Below are 15,176 nucleotides of genomic sequence, written 5' to 3'. Positions count from 1 at the left end.
TGAATGTAGGGGGGTGGTGAGTGTAGGGAGGTGGTGAGTGTAGGGAGGTGGTGAGTGGTGAGTGTAGGGAGGTGTTGAGTCTAGGGAGGTGGTGAGTGTAGGGAGGTGGTGAATGTAGGGAGGTGGTGAGTGTAGGGAGGTGGTGAGTGTAGGGAGGTGGTGAGTGGTGAGTGTAGGGAGGTGGTGAGTGTAGGGACGTGGTGAGTCTAGGGAGGTGGTGAGTGTAGGGAGGTGGTGAATGTAGGGAGGTGGTGAGTGTAGGGAGGTGGTGAGTGGTGAGTGTAGGGAGGTGGTGAGTGTAGGGACGTGGTGAGTGTAAGGAGGTGGTGAGTGTAGGGACGTGGTGAGTCTAGGGAGGTGGTGAATGTAGGGAGGTGGTGAGTGTAGGGAGGTGGTGAGTGTAGGGAGGTGGTGAGTGTAGGGACGTGGTGAGTGTAGGGATGTTGTGAGGAAAATCTCCTGTCCCTAGTTGTGGTGAGTGTAGGGACGTTGAGAGGAAAACCTCCTGTCCCTAGTTGTGGTGAGTGTAGGAATGTTGAGAGGAAAACCTCCTGTCCCTAGTTGTGGTGAGTGTAGGGACGTGGTGAGTGTAGGGACGTGGTGAGTGTAGGGAGGTGGTGAGTGTAGGGACGTGGTGAGTGTGGGGACGTGGTGAGTGTAGTGAGGTGGTGAATGTAGGGAGGTGGTGAGTGTAGGGAGGTGGTGAGTGTAGGGACGTGGTGAGTGTGGGGACGTGGTGAGTGTAGTGAGGTGGTGAATGTAGGGAGGTGGTGAGTGTAGGGAGGTGGTGAGTGTAGGGACGTGGTGAGTGTAGGGAGGTGGTGAGTGTAGGGAAGTGGTGAGTGTAGGGAGGTGGTGAGTGTAGGGACGTTGTGAGGAAAACATCCTGTTCCTAGTTGTGGTGAGTGTAGGGAGGTGGTGAGCGTAGGGAGGTGGTGAGTGTAGGAATGTTGAGAGGAAAACCTCCTGTCCCCAGTTGTGGTGAGTGTAGGGAGGTGGTGAGTGTAGCGAGGTGGTGAGTGTAGCGAGGTGGTGAGTGTAGGGACGTGGTGAGTGTAGGGAGGTGGTGAGTGTAGGGACGTGGTGAGTGTAGGGACGTTGTGAGGAAAACATCCTGTTCCTAGTTGTGGTGAGTGTAGGGAGGTGGTGAGCGTAGGGAGGTGGTGAGTGTAGGAATGTTGAGAGGAAAACCTCCTGTCCCTAGTTGTGGTGAGTGTAGGAATGTTGAGAGGAAAACCTCCTGTCGCTAGTTGTGGTGAGTGTAGGGACGTGGTGAGTGTAGGGAGGTGGTGAGTGTAGGTTTGTGGTGAGTCTAGGGAGGTGGTGAGTGTAGGGAGGTGGTGAGTGTAGGGAGGTGGTGAGTGTCGGGATGTGATGAGTGTAGGGAGGTGGTGAGTGTAGGGACGTGGTGAGTGTAGGAACGTGGTGAGTGTAGGAAGGTGGTGAGTGTAGGGAGGTGGTGAGTGTAGGGACATGGTGAGTGTAGGGAGGTGGTGAGTGTAGGGACGTGGTGAGTGTAGGGACTTTGTGAGGAAAACCTCCTGTCCCTAGTTGTTGTGTGTGTAGGGAAGTTCGAGAGGAAAATCTCCTGTCCCTAGTTGTGGTGAGTGTAGGGACGTTGAGAGGAAAACCTCCTGTCCCTAGTTGTGGTGAGTATAGGGAAGTTCGAGAGGAAAACCTCCTGTCCCTAGTTGTGGTGAGTGTAGGAATGTTGAGAGGAAAACCTCCTGTCCCTAGTTGTGGTGAGTGTAGGAATGTTGAGAGGAAAACCTCCTGTCCCTAGTTGTGGTGAGTGTAGGAATGTTGAGAAGAAAACCTCCTGTCCCTAGTTGTGGTGAGTGTAGGGACGTTGAGAGGAAAACCTCCTGTCCCTAGTTGTGGTGAGTGTAGGAATGTTGAGAGGAAAACCTCCTGTCCCTAGTTGTGATGAGTGTAGGGACGTTGAGAGGAAAACCTCTGTCCCTAGTTGTGGTGAGTGTAGGGAAGTTCGAGAGGAACACCTCCTGTCCCTAGTTTTGGTGAGGGTAGGAATGTTGAGGGAAAACCTCCTGTCCCTAGTTGTGGTGAGTGTAGGAATGTTGAGAGGAAAACCTCCTGTCCCTAGTTGTGGTGAGTGTAGGAATGTTGAGAGGAAAACCTCCTTTCCCTAGTTGTGGTGAGTGTAGGGAGGTGGCGAGTGTAGGGAGGTGGTGAGTGTAGGTTGGTGGTGAGTGTAGGGAGGTGGTGAGTGTAGGGAGGTGGTGAGTGCCGGGACGTGATGAGTGTAGGGAGGTGGTGAGTGTAGGGAGGTGGTGAGTGTAGGGACGTGGTGAGTGTAGGGACGTGGTGAGTGTAGGGACGTGGTGAGTGTAGTGAGGTGGTGAATGTAGGGAGGTGGTGAGTGTAGGGAGGTGGTGAGTGTAGGGAGGTGGTGAGTGGTGAGTGTAGGGAGGTGGTGAGTGGTGAGTGTAGGGACGTGGTGAGAGTAGGGATGTGGTGAGTGTAGGAAGGTGGTGAGTGTAGGGACGTGGTGAGTGGAGGGAGGTGGTGAGTGTAGGGAGGTGGTGAGTGTAGGGACGTGGTGAGTGTAGGGACGTGGTGAGTCTAGGGAGGTGGTGAGTGTAGGGAGGTGGTGAGTGTAGGGAGGTGGTGAGTGTAGGGATGTGGTGAGTGTAGGGAGGTGGTGAGTGTAGGGAGGTGATGAGTGTAGGGAGGTGGTGAGTGTAGGGACGTGGTGAGTGTAGGGACGTGGTGAGTGTAGGGAGGTGGTGAGTGTAGGGACGTGGTGAGTGTAGGGACGTGGTGAGTGTAGGGATGTGGTGAGTGTAGGGAGGTGGTGAGTGTAGGGAGGTGGTGAGTGTAGGGAGGTGGTGAGTCTAGGGAGGTGGTGAGTGTAGGGAGGTGGTGAATGTAGGGGGGTGGTGAGTGTAGGGAGGTGGTGAGTGTAGGGAGGTGGTGAGTGGTGAGTGTAGGGAGGTGTTGAGTCTAGGGAGGTGGTGAGTGTAGGGAGGTGGTGAATGTAGGGAGGTGGTGAGTGTAGGGAGGTGGTGAGTGTAGGGAGGTGGTGAGTGGTGAGTGTAGGGAGGTGGTGAGTGTAGGGACGTGGTGAGTCTAGGGAGGTGGTGAGTGTAGGGAGGTGGTGAATGTAGGGAGGTGGTGAGTGTAGGGAGGTGGTGAGTGGTGAGTGTAGGGAGGTGGTGAGTGTAGGGACGTGGTGAGTGTAAGGAGGTGGTGAGTGTAGGGACGTGGTGAGTCTAGGGAGGTGGTGAATGTAGGGAGGTGGCGAGTGTAGGGAGGTGGTGAGTGTAGGGAGGTGGTGAGTGTAGGGACGTGGTGAGTGTAGGGATGTTGTGAGGAAAATCTCCTGTCCCTAGTTGTGGTGAGTGTAGGGACGTTGAGAGGAAAACCTCCTGTCCCTAGTTGTGGTGAGTGTAGGAATGTTGAGAGGAAAACCTCCTGTCCCTAGTTGTGGTGAGTGTAGGGACGTGGTGAGTGTAGGGAGGTGGTGAGTGTAGGGACGTGGTGAGTGTAGGGACGTGGTGAGTGTAGTGAGGTGGTGAATGTAGGGAGGTGGTGAGTGTAGGGAGGTGGTGAGTGTAGGGATGTGGTGAGTGTAGGGAGGTGGTGAGTGTAGGGAGGTGATGAGTGTAGGGAGGTGGTGAGTGTAGGGACGTGGTGAGTGTAGGGACGTGGTGAGTGTAGGGAGGTGGTGAGTGTAGGAACGTGGTGAGTGTAGGGACGTGGTGAGTGTAGGGATGTGGTGAGTGTAGGGAGGTGGTGAGTGTAGGGAGGTGGTGAGTGTAGGGAGGTGGTGAGTCTAGGGAGGTGGTGAGTGTAGGGAGGTGGTGAATGTAGGGAGGTGGTGAGTGTAGGGAGGTGGTGAGTGTAGGGAGGTGGTGAGTGGTGAGTGTAGGGAGGTGGTGAGTCTAGGGAGGTGGTGAGTGTAGGGAGGTGGTGAATGTAGGGAGGTGGTGAGTGTAGGGAGGTGGTGAGTGTAGGGAGGTGGTGAGTGGTGAGTGTAGGGAGGTGGTGAGTGTAGGGACGTGGTGAGTCTAGGGAGGTGGTGAGTGTAGGGAGGTGGTGAGTGGTGAGTGTAGGGAGGTGGTGAGTGTAGGGACGTGGTGAGTGTAAAGAGGTGGTGAGTGTAGGGACGTGGTGAGTCTAGGGAGGTGGTGAATGTAGGGAGGTGGTGAGTGTAGGGAGGTGGTGAGTGTAGGGAGGTGGTGAGTGTAGGGATGTTGTGAGGAAAATCTCCTGTCCCTAGTTGTGGTGAGTGTAGGGACGTTGAGAGGAAAACCTCCTGTCCCTAGTTGTGGTGAGTGTAGGAATGTTGAGAGGAAAACCTCCTGTCCCTAGTTGTGGTGAGTGTAGGGACGTGGTGAGTGTAGGGACGTGGTGAGTGTAGGGAGGTGGTGAGTGTAGGGACGTGGTGAGTGTGGGGACTTGGTGAGTGTAGTGAGGTGGTGAATGTAGGGAGGTGGTGAGTGTAGGGAGGTGGTGAGTGTAGGGACGTGGTGAGTGTGGGGACGTGGTGAGTGTAGTGAGGTGGTGAATGTAGGGAGGTGGTGAGTGTAGGGAGGTGGTGAGTGTAGGGACGTGGTGAGTGTAGGGACGTGGTGAGTGTAGTGAGGTGGTGAATGTAGGGAGGTGGTGAGTGTAGGGAGGTGGTGAGTGTAGGGAGGTGGTGAGTGGTGAGTGTAGGGAGGTGGTGAGTGTAGGGAGGTGGTGAATGTAGGGAGGTGGTGAGTGTAGGGAGGTGGTGAGTGTAGGGAGGTGGTGAGTGGTGAGTGTAGGGAGGTGGTGAGTGTAGGGACGTGGTGAGTCTAGGGAGGTGGTGAGTGTAGGGAGGTGGTGAGTGGTGAGTGTAGGGAGGTGGTGAGTGTAGGGACGTGGTGAGTGTAAGGAGGTGGTGAGTGTAGGGACGTGGTGAGTCTAGGGAGGTGGTGAATGTAGGGAGGTGGTGAGTGTAGGGAGGTGGTGAGTGTAGGGAGGTGGTGAGTGTAGGGATGTTGTGAGGAAAATCTCCTGTCCCTAGTTGTGGTGAGTGTAGGGACGTTGAGAGGAAAACCTCCTGTCCCTAGTTGTGGTGAGTGTAGGAATGTTGAGAGGAAAACCTCCTGTCCCTAGTTGTGGTGAGTGTAGGGACGTGGTGAGTGTAGGGACGTGGTGAGTGTAGGGAGGTGGTGAGTGTAGGGACGTGGTGAGTGTGGGGACGTGGTGAGTGTAGTGAGGTGGTGAATGTAGGGAGGTGGTGAGTGTAGGGAGGTGGTGAGTGTAGGGACGTGGTGAGTGTGGGGACGTGGTGAGTGTAGTGAGGTGGTGAATGTAGGGAGGTGGTGAGTGTAGGGAGGTGGTGAGTGTAGGGACGTGGTGAGTGTAGGGACGTGGTGAGTGTAGTGAGGTGGTGAATGTAGGGAGGTGGTGAGTGTAGGGAGGTGGTGAGTGTAGGGAGGTGGTGAGTGGTGAGTGTAGGGAGGTGGTGAGTGGTGAGTGTAGGGACGTGGTGAGTGTAGGGAGGTGGTGAGTGTAGGGAGGTGGTGAGTGGTGAGTGTAGGGAGGTGGTGAGTGTAGGGAGGTGGTGAGCATTTTAAAATGCTCTTGGCTTCAGCTGATAAGAAAGCGGCAGGACTCTAAACTGACCTTTTTTTACAAGGACCACCTGTGCGCTTAACAAAGGAATGTAGAAAAAATATTTGCGGTAACAAGATGTTTTCTTTGTAGTAATGGTGCAAGCATGACGGTCATGAATCTGTGCTCAGTGTATTCTCCACTCAGGGGCTGCTGTACAGTGAAATAATCTTTGCAAAAATCATCATCTGGGTGATTATTTTTCGAGGCGCACCGGTGGTTTTACATTTTAATTCCAGGTCACATAGAAAAATATTTAGGAACAATATGTGAGTAAAATGTTTGCAATGTAGAGCCCTTAGCGTGTGTGTGTGTACTCTGCCGTACTGTAGGCTATATTTCATTTGTATTTTATTCCGTTTTATTACTCCACACACTAGGAATTCAAGGTTAGTGACCATTCATCTATTCCTGGAAGCAGTGTTTTTTTCAGCAGCGGTGGAAAAGATAGCATGGTAGGTGGCGTGGCCAACTGCACGTCTCCGACCAAAGATTTGAAAGGCCCTCCTCTTAGCATACAGAGACATGTTGGTGTTCTAAAGCTAATTTCCTGCAATTCTACCTATTTTGCCAGTGGGCTGAGAGAACATTTGCAGACAGTTTTAAAGCTAATTTCCAGCAATACATTTTTTTTTTTGCCATAGCTTATGCCGTGCTCTAATGCTATCTGAGTGACTCAAACATTATAACAAAATCAATGCCTTGACATTTTTGGAATTTTAGATTCTCTCGAACTGTGTAGTTTTTATTGGTGATTGTTACTTCTCAAAGACTGTAATGCCTGTCGTTGGAAGGAGTGGACCAAAGCGCAGGGTGAAAAGTGTTCATGATTATTTATTTATCAAAAAAAAGACTCGAACAAAGTAACAAAACGAAAGCGAACAGTTCTGTCAGGTAACAGAGACTAAACAGGAAACAACTACCCACAAACACAGCTGGGGAAAAGGCTGCCTAAGTATGATTCCCAATCAGAGACAACGATAGACAGCTGCCTCTGATTGGTAACCACTCTCGGCCAAAAACAAAGAAATAGGAAACATAGAATGCCCACCATAATCACACTCTGACCTCACCAAATAGAGAAATAAAACGGCTCTCTAAGGTCAGGGCGTGACAAAGATGATCTTATTTATAAGACATAGCTCCTCTATCATTTCTACATAATTTATATTGTTCTTTATTTTTTACCATCCAGAGATTTAAATATATATATATATATATATATATATATATATATATATATATATATATATATATATACATACATATATATATATATATACAGTACCAGTCAAAAGTTTAAACACACCTACTCATTCAAGGATTTTTCTTTATTTGTACTATTTTCTTCATTGTAGAATAATAGTAAAGATATCAAAACTATGAAATAACACATATGGATTCATGTAGTAACCAAAGAAGTGTTAAACAAATCAAAATATATTTTAGATTCTTCAAAGTAGCCACCCTTTGCCTTGATGATATCTTTGTACACTCTTGGCATTCTCTCAACCAGAACCACTTTATTGGTTACTACATGATTCCATATGTGTTATTTCATAGTTTTGATGTCTTCACTGGTATTCTACAATGTAGAAAATAGTCAAAATAAAGAACCCCTGGAATGAGTAGGCGTGTCCAAACTTCTGACTTGTACTGTATATGCATACATATTACATCATATTTCTTGGAGTGGGGCAACAATTTAGCAGCGGCGGCTTGCTACTGCTAAATGAATATAGGGGAAACACTGCTGGGAAGTAGTGTGTGATACAAGATTGAGTGTGAAGTATCAGTACAAGATTGAGTGTGAAATATCAGGTCAAGGTCAGTGTGTTGATCATGTGCATGGTCTTAGTTGAATACAGCCCAGAGAGGTCAACAACCATCCAAGGCTAAATTTTGTATTTTTTTCATCAATCCTAAATGTTGATTTTATTTAAGACCACAATTCCAAAGAACTGGTTGTTTTTTGTGTTATTGTGCCGTATGTCTGCGTGCTAAGTGTTACTTCTCATATGCTGCTCCGTATGTGCTTATTGTCCGTCTTGTCATTTTAAGTGTTTTTAATAACCTGCTCTGGGATTACGGCAGAAAATTAGCCGGCTGGCTAAAACCGAGACTGTAGATTAGGGAAAGGGGATACCTAGTCAAATGCACAACTGAATGCATTCAACCGACGTTATCGGCGCCCGGGGTGCAAAAACAAACGTAATAAAGTAAAAGTAGCTGCCCAAAACATTTTTCTTTATACTTTTTTTCCCCTTTATACCATGTTTCGGATTCCAGAAAAATGACTGGGAGAAATTTTAAGCATATGCTGCGTCTTCTGGGAAAAGACCATGATAATTGAATGGCCTTGATTAAGATCAGTTGATTCTGGCTCAATCACAAAAATGGCAATAACAGGAGATTAGCCTGTTTATTTAAGTACAATACAAATATTGTACAATGTACATTTTATCATGTGATTCAAGTACCATCTAATGTAGCCTACAGTGTCACAACTAAAACACTAGGCAAATAACTAGATCCATCTAAATGTATATATTATTCCATTCTGTATTGTGAGAGCCTCTGGCAGAACTGGCCTTAAAGGGGTTGATTGATAAACATTTAGCCCCACAGACAGTGAAGGCCTAGTACTCAGAAATCAGCCTAAACACGATCACCCTGGAATACGAGCGGCATTGACTACACACACACAAATATACGGCCAGCAGTCCCACACACTAACACTGAACCAGGAATTTACAGAACAGACACACTGTTCAATTCTCCATTGGCTTAAGATCACACACACACACACACACACATACACAGTGAGGAGTAATTAATATAGACAGCTAATCTCAACAGAGAGTGTAAAGACATGGGCACATGTGCAGAATAAAAGCATGCTCCTAGTCCCACTACACTTTATTACTGTACTAGCCCACGGTTATAAACTACTGCCACAATGCAATTTTTGTGAACCACTCGTGAGTAATATAGTGCAGTGCCCCGGCACACTGTGGCAGAGGGTGTGTGTGCCCGACTGCCCGTGTGCAGGAGATGTACCGCACAAGAGTGTGTGTACAAAACAGCATATGTTGAGTGTGGTACTTCACGTTGTCTCTACCTTGTTTGGTGCTGCACCTCTTCACACTGTGTGTGTGGGGTATAGCACACTGCAGTTCATCCCTCTCTGAAATGTATTTTATGGGCGTCTGAGAGGGCGCAGGGCTGCAGTGGAGGGAACGGGATGGAGAGGGGAGCACTAAGACACACTACACCACTAAGGATTAAAAGGTGTAGTACCAGGGTAGTGTACTATATTCTCCCCCGTGGTTTACCGTGGTGACAGGGCCATCCTACCCTTAAACTGGGTCACCAGGGAACCAAGACACATGAAACAGCAAAAAATGAAATAACACACATCACACACACACTTGAGTAGCTCTTGTGTACGTACTCGCTGTACGACGAGGGGGTGGAGTGATCGCAGAATGCGACATAAAGGAACACATTTTGGCAGGGTATTGTTGGTGTAGTGAGAGGGAGAACTATGAACAAGTGTGTGAGTGAGTGTGTGTGTGTGAGTGAGTGTGTGAGAGTGTGAGTGAGAGTGAGTGAGTGTGTGAGAGTGTGAGTGAGTGTGTGAGGGCGCTACGGTGGAGAACATCAGTTTAGTTGTGATGTAGTTAAAATAAGGTCAGTTGCTTGCTGGCATAATTATGACTGTCACTGTCCATATTATTGATGAAACAGAAATATTGAAGGTTGAAACAACCGTTAAGGACTCCAGTCAGTTATTGATCTACAGCTTTAGCATGGACCAGAGGTGTTCAGTGTTGACTGGGACTCAATGGCAGGACTGCCAATGCCAAATCAATGGTAAACTGCTCTGCTAAACTACAGCATACATTTCAATCTAGGAGAGATTTCCATATGCATGCACAAAATAAGGGATGAAAGCAATGATGATGATACAAAATCAACGATTTTCTATATGCATAATCTGCAATACATTGCAAATGCTGTCAGTTCTGACAGCACCGAGGTACACGTCTGTACACCCCAATTGCAAATGTTGTTTAACTCTCTGAAAAATATTCTACATGTCAAATGTAAAAAAGTCTATAAGGAAACTGCAGCTCAATGCAGCCAAGACGCCTCTGGAGTGCTGTGATAGTAGTTTAGCTGGGCAGAAAAGTGGGAGCACGGCCTTAGAGGAGCCGTTACATAGTGCCAGACAGCATACGAGCTGTTTCTCCCCGGCCTAGGTTCTGCGCTGATCCGAGCAAGAGTAGCCTAGCTAGTACTAGAGCCGCTGCACTCCATACTGCACAATGTCAAATGAGTTGAGGCTGTTCTTACCAGAAGCAAACAAACACAACAGCCTGTGTCGAATGCTTAGCCCAACGACATGTTCTACACAACGCAGCTTTGCACATCTTTCTCTAACACTAAAATATATTGCAAATTGATGTGCAGTTACTTCAGGGACAGTTCATGACGCAAATGTTTATTCAGCGAGCTAAACAGCATTCATTTTAAGCGGGTCACACAAATCGCTAGCTAATCTGGCTACTACTGCTCAGTAGTAGTAGTAGTAACAACAACGTCATTACAACTGCTCGCGACTGTTTTAGGCTAAATAGGACGTAGTGTTCCATTCGTTTACTATTTACAAATAGTCAGGACAGCAATAGTAAATCCTGGGGCTGATGCTGGGGTGTCATGTATTTGCTGCACTGGGGTGTGCAAGATGGGTCGATTACCTATTTACTGCTATGCACAAAGTCAAGTTTACCGCAACGTTGAGGTGGAGAATAGTAGTGCAAAGTTACTTGTAGCTTGCTTGCAGGTTATGCAGTTAATCCGTTGACAAAGTTTAGTGACTGTGCACCCTCACCCCCTCTCCTCTTTTCTCTCGTCCCTTCCTTGATACTTAGCGAGAAAGCTGTGTCACTCTTCTTTACACGCGATCAGTACGAAAAACAGGGCAAGCAGACCGACCGTTAGCCGTTGATAGTAACTGTTGTTAGCTTGTTAAAGAAGAACATACAAGTCGGTTAGTTGTAAACTCACCCAAACAGAAAAATTCAGTTGGCAATAGAAACATGTACGATCCTATTTTGCAGATGAGGAAGCTTGCACGCTCGCGGGTAACATCCCTCGGCTGGCGGTTGCTACTGTGTGGTCCGGGCTCGCACTTTAATTTCCCTCTGTAAAACATGTATTTTTCCCAGAGCAACTCAAACAGGGATGAAAAAAAAAGAGAAAAAGATCTGGGTCCCTTTTCCACTACAGTCTCAAAATGGTGAATGAACCACTAACAGCTGGCCTCTGACCAATCACAGTTCTCTGACAGGTACAGTAGCCTACCAGCGTTAACGGTACAAAGAAAAGGGTGTGGACAGCTGTCAAAGTCCACATGATTGACACGTGAATCTGGCCAATGGCTATGGGATATTAAACCAAGCCGGTGCCTAGTCCCAAACTATACAGTATCCAATAAGGGCATTGGGAACCATAGGAACAGTGTGTGGGTGGGCCCAAGGGAGAGACCGAATCAGAGTTTAGCCAATAGAATAGCATAGGTGTCCTCCAACTTCAAAATAACGGGTCACGTTTACCACCACTGAGAGCGCAAGGGCCATCCCTGGCTAGACAGTCTACTGTGGGACTTTCCTTATCACGAAAACGCCAAGGAAAAGATAGATCATTGATAGTGTGTGCACTTACAGAACTACAACCTCATCCGTGATTTCTACAAGTCTGTCAACTCCCTCTGCAGACCTGAAGGAATGGGGAAAGTGGGATGGAGTGATTCAGAAAGAAGGGGTGCTAAAACGTTTTACTGCTCTCGAGCCCATTTCCTTCGGCAATGGTTGAGATCTTTGTTTTCTTTATAATTGTTATAGTGTAAAATGTAGTGCCATTACACCTCTTTCACTCCTTTGTATCTCTCCTTTCGCTGATTACACTCCTCCTTTCTTTTCTCTCAGCAACAGACCCTCACCTCGCACCGAACAGCCAATCACGGCGCTGAATTCAGCTCTGTCTGACGTCGACGATTACACTGCCCCGCATCTCCCATAGAAAATGACAAGGGGATCTTTGCTGACGTCACCTTGCCGACGCCTGATTGGCCAGACCGGAGATGACTCCCAGCCAATGGCCGAACGCAGTGGTGATGTCATGACGCATGTTGCCACCAGCTGGACCAAGGGGGTGTGGTCTGTCGTAAACTCGGCTCACCGGTGTTTACTGCAAGTACGGTAGTACGAGAGAGAGCCAGGCTGCATGGAAGAGTGGCTTGCAGAACCTCTGTAGTACTATGGCAGTCACAGACAGACAGTAGGACAACGACTACAACGGACTTCTAGCTTATTCTCAATAGCACACTGGCAGATTTTCGGGGAAAAAAAATATATATATAACATTTTGGTTCTGGATGTTTTTCTGCAATACCTTTGAAAGATAAATTTGGTTTGAGGTCTTTACCTTTGATTCTGATTAAGTGACAGAGATATAGAGGAGTAGTCTTCTCTTTTTTTCCAGGCTGTGCAAGCCAACAAAGACAGTTACATAGTAAACATTACATCATCCTTATTTCTCTTGTAGTAGACAGACAAACAGACTCACGCAGAGACAGACAGCTTGGGCAGAAGCATCTCACAGCGTCCTCGCTGTCGGTGTCCCCCTGTTGGTGTTCCCTCACATGCCATTTGGAAACGATTAAAAAAATATGAAAATAGTAGAATCTCTGTTTATACAAAATAATACATGTTGATTAAAAAAGACATCACAAAAATCTGAGACACCAGCAGGTAAAGAGGCAGATTGTGTTAGCGCGCGCGTGTGTGCCAGTGTGTGAGAGAAGGTGGAAAGGAGCAGGAAGGGAGACACCTAGCGGTAAACAGACAACACTGCAATGTGATATAATGCCGTAATCTCTAAAAACGTTTACGTCTGTCTGTCTGTCTGTCTCTGTCTATTGCTGATTAGTTACTTTCCATCTCTGGAGAACGAGTTAACTTCTAGTGCTGCTGTCAGTGGAGCAGTATTTGGCTATACAAACTCCACCGCAGACATAGCATTCTCTAGCTTTCTTCTTAGTTTCTGGAAATACCAGGTAGATTATATGAAAATATGCAGTAATGTGTAGTTTGAATGGAGTTATATTATTACAAAAAGCAATTGAGACTGTTTCAGATCTGTTTCAGTTTGCAATGTATTTAAACCATTGAGGACCCAAACTGTTTCAGAAAAAAAGTTGAATAAAAATGTGGTCCCATTGTGTATTTACATGGTAATTAGCATGGTTTATCGACCGTTTTCGAATGAATGAATTCCAATCAATAGATTAATTCACTCTTGTTAGTAATCAAATATAAGTTTGCTCTTCCCCTGCCACGTGTCAGCAGTTTGTTGACTGAAAGAGAGAGAGAGACCTGAGCTGTGTGGATGACGACATGGCTGTAAATGTTTCCCTCGTTAGCAAGTCTCTCCCTCTCTCAGCAGGATTCTGACCTTTGACCTTGACCCCTCACCCCATCAACAGCCCCTCTTTATACCCTCATCACTGACCTGTCAATCAGATGTCAGAACCCCCCCCCCCCCCCCCCCCCTGCTGAGCATTGGGTCCTGGGGGAGGGGGTGAGAGAGAGAGATACTAATAATACTGTGGTATGAAGCAAATAGAGAGAGAAGGACAAATCCCTATTCAGCCATTCAGTTTAAACTTAAATTAATGTGAAGGTGGCTAAATACATTTACTACACTGGAGGCCTACCATTATTTGTCCTGAAAGTTGGAATAATAGACAGGCCCATATAAGGTAGGATAGAAGAGCACTTTTTATTGTGGATTCAGGCTGGCCTGAATGAATCACACTAGCTGTACACCTTTCAGTTTTTCTTTCTTGGTTTTAGTCCGTTTCTTTCGTCTCAGTATACACGGCCTTCCTCTTAACCGGGAGGCCTAAACAAACAACCTTTGACCAGTAGTTATGACATGCCATCCAACAGGTATGCCCTTTTAGCCCATCTCCAGCGCTCACTGGCACTGGTATTTACCACAGGCTAGCTGACATGAGATATTCCATTGTGTACAGACAGAACACATCATCAATGGTCTCACCAATGGAGAGTTCAAGAACAAAGTATGAACAAAGTATGAAAATGCACTATGATTATGCAGTGATGCATAACGGTATTGGTAAATTAATCTCTCTGTATGTAATTTGTGTATTTCACTGTTTGTATGCTCCTACAGAGTTCATATAACATTAGAACATAATACACTTAAAAGCTAAGGTTACCCCCAACCAACACCCCACCTCCTCACCCCTAGCAGTAACCCACACTGCACAGGCAGACCGATGGAATGTCTGACAGCTCTGGCTCTTATAATACTGCAGACACTCACAGTAGCATAACCCCTGACCTCTAACCTCTAATTCCTGGCCCCGGACCCAACACCAATGACTTAGGGTAAAAAACAACAATGTTTTCAGGCCTAGGGAGAGATACAAGGAAGAGGATTAGCAGTACATTTCCCAAGAAAGGAAACATCTTTTGAGCCACAGGAATTGAGGTGTGGGTGGACTCATCTTTGTATCTGTGTCATTACAATGTCTGTGACAGCATGGGCAGCGCCACTGAGGCTAAAGTACATTTTCTTCTTCACGATTGGCTAACCCCTCCTAATGACCCGGTTGGACATGATTCCAACCGGGTCATTAGGTAGGGATCAGCCAATGAAGTTGGAAGTCTTACCCAGTTGACAACATTCAAATGGTGGAAGCCCTCAACTGAGCTGCCCATGCTAATACAGCCTTTTGGCCACTAGAGGCCTCTATCATTCTCTATGAGGGAAGGCTTGTTGTTACCTGCCTCCTATCACACCTGGGTAACCAACTCCCCTGATGTGAGAGGATACCTGAGGCTACAGGTCCCTGGTTACTGTAGAAACAGAACATTGTATTGCATAAGCAGTTTGGCTGGAACACAATCACGCTTCACTTACAGTGGGGCAAAAAAGTATTTAGTCAGCCACCCATTGTGCAAGTTCTCCCACTTAAAAAGATGAGAGAGGCCTGTAATTTTCATCATAGGTACACTTCAACTATGACAGACAAAATGAGAAAAAAAAATCCAGAAAATCACATTGTAGGATTTTTAATAAATTTATTTGCAAATTATGGTGGAAAATAAGTATTTAGTCAACAACAAAAGTTTATCTCAATACTTTGTTATATACCCTTTGTTGGCAATGACAGAGGTCAAACGTTTTCTGTAAGTCTTCACAAGGTTTTTACACACTGTTGCTGGTATTTTGGCCCATTCCTCCATGCAGATCTCCTCTAGAGCAGTGATGTTTTGGGGCTGTTGCTGGGCAACACAGACTTTCAACTCCCTCCAAAGATTTTCTATGGGGTTGAGATCTGGGTACTGGCTAGGCCACTCCAGGACCTTGAAATGCTTCTTACGAAGCCACTCCTTCATTGCCCGGGCGGTGTGTTTGGGATCATTGTCCCCCCGTGTGGTTCTGGGATTTTTGCTCACTGTTCTTGTAAT

The 15,176-nt window shown here is 47.1% G+C and overlaps 1 protein-coding gene and 1 long non-coding RNA gene across 5 annotated transcripts in view; one reads left to right on the top strand and one right to left on the bottom strand.

Moving 5' to 3' along the window:
* The window catches only part of LOC110509768 (protein capicua homolog), a 62,181-nt gene extending 51,248 nt beyond the window's left edge, over positions 1 to 10,933 (bottom strand). For all 4 annotated transcript variants that reach the window (XM_036941535.2, XM_036941553.2, XM_090192098.1 and 1 more), the window contains exon 1: positions 10,681 to 10,933. The gene's annotated coding sequence lies outside the window, so the exon portion shown is untranslated. The remainder of the gene's footprint in view (positions 1 to 10,680) is intronic.
* Positions 10,934 to 11,212: 279 nt separating this feature from the next.
* Positions 11,213 to 12,897, top strand: LOC149984896 (uncharacterized). The gene is made up of 2 exons (XR_016484950.1): positions 11,213 to 11,436; positions 11,601 to 12,897. It is a non-coding gene; the product is annotated as an uncharacterized LOC149984896 (long non-coding RNA).
* The last annotated feature ends 2,279 nt before the right edge of the window (positions 12,898 to 15,176 follow it).

This window comes from Oncorhynchus mykiss, chromosome 2 (assembly GCF_057628025.1).
Source record: "Oncorhynchus mykiss isolate SJ-2025 chromosome 2, ASM5762802v1, whole genome shotgun sequence".
NCBI lineage: Eukaryota > Metazoa > Chordata > Actinopteri > Salmoniformes > Salmonidae > Oncorhynchus > Oncorhynchus mykiss.
This window is presented reverse-complemented; position numbering and strand designations above follow the sequence as displayed.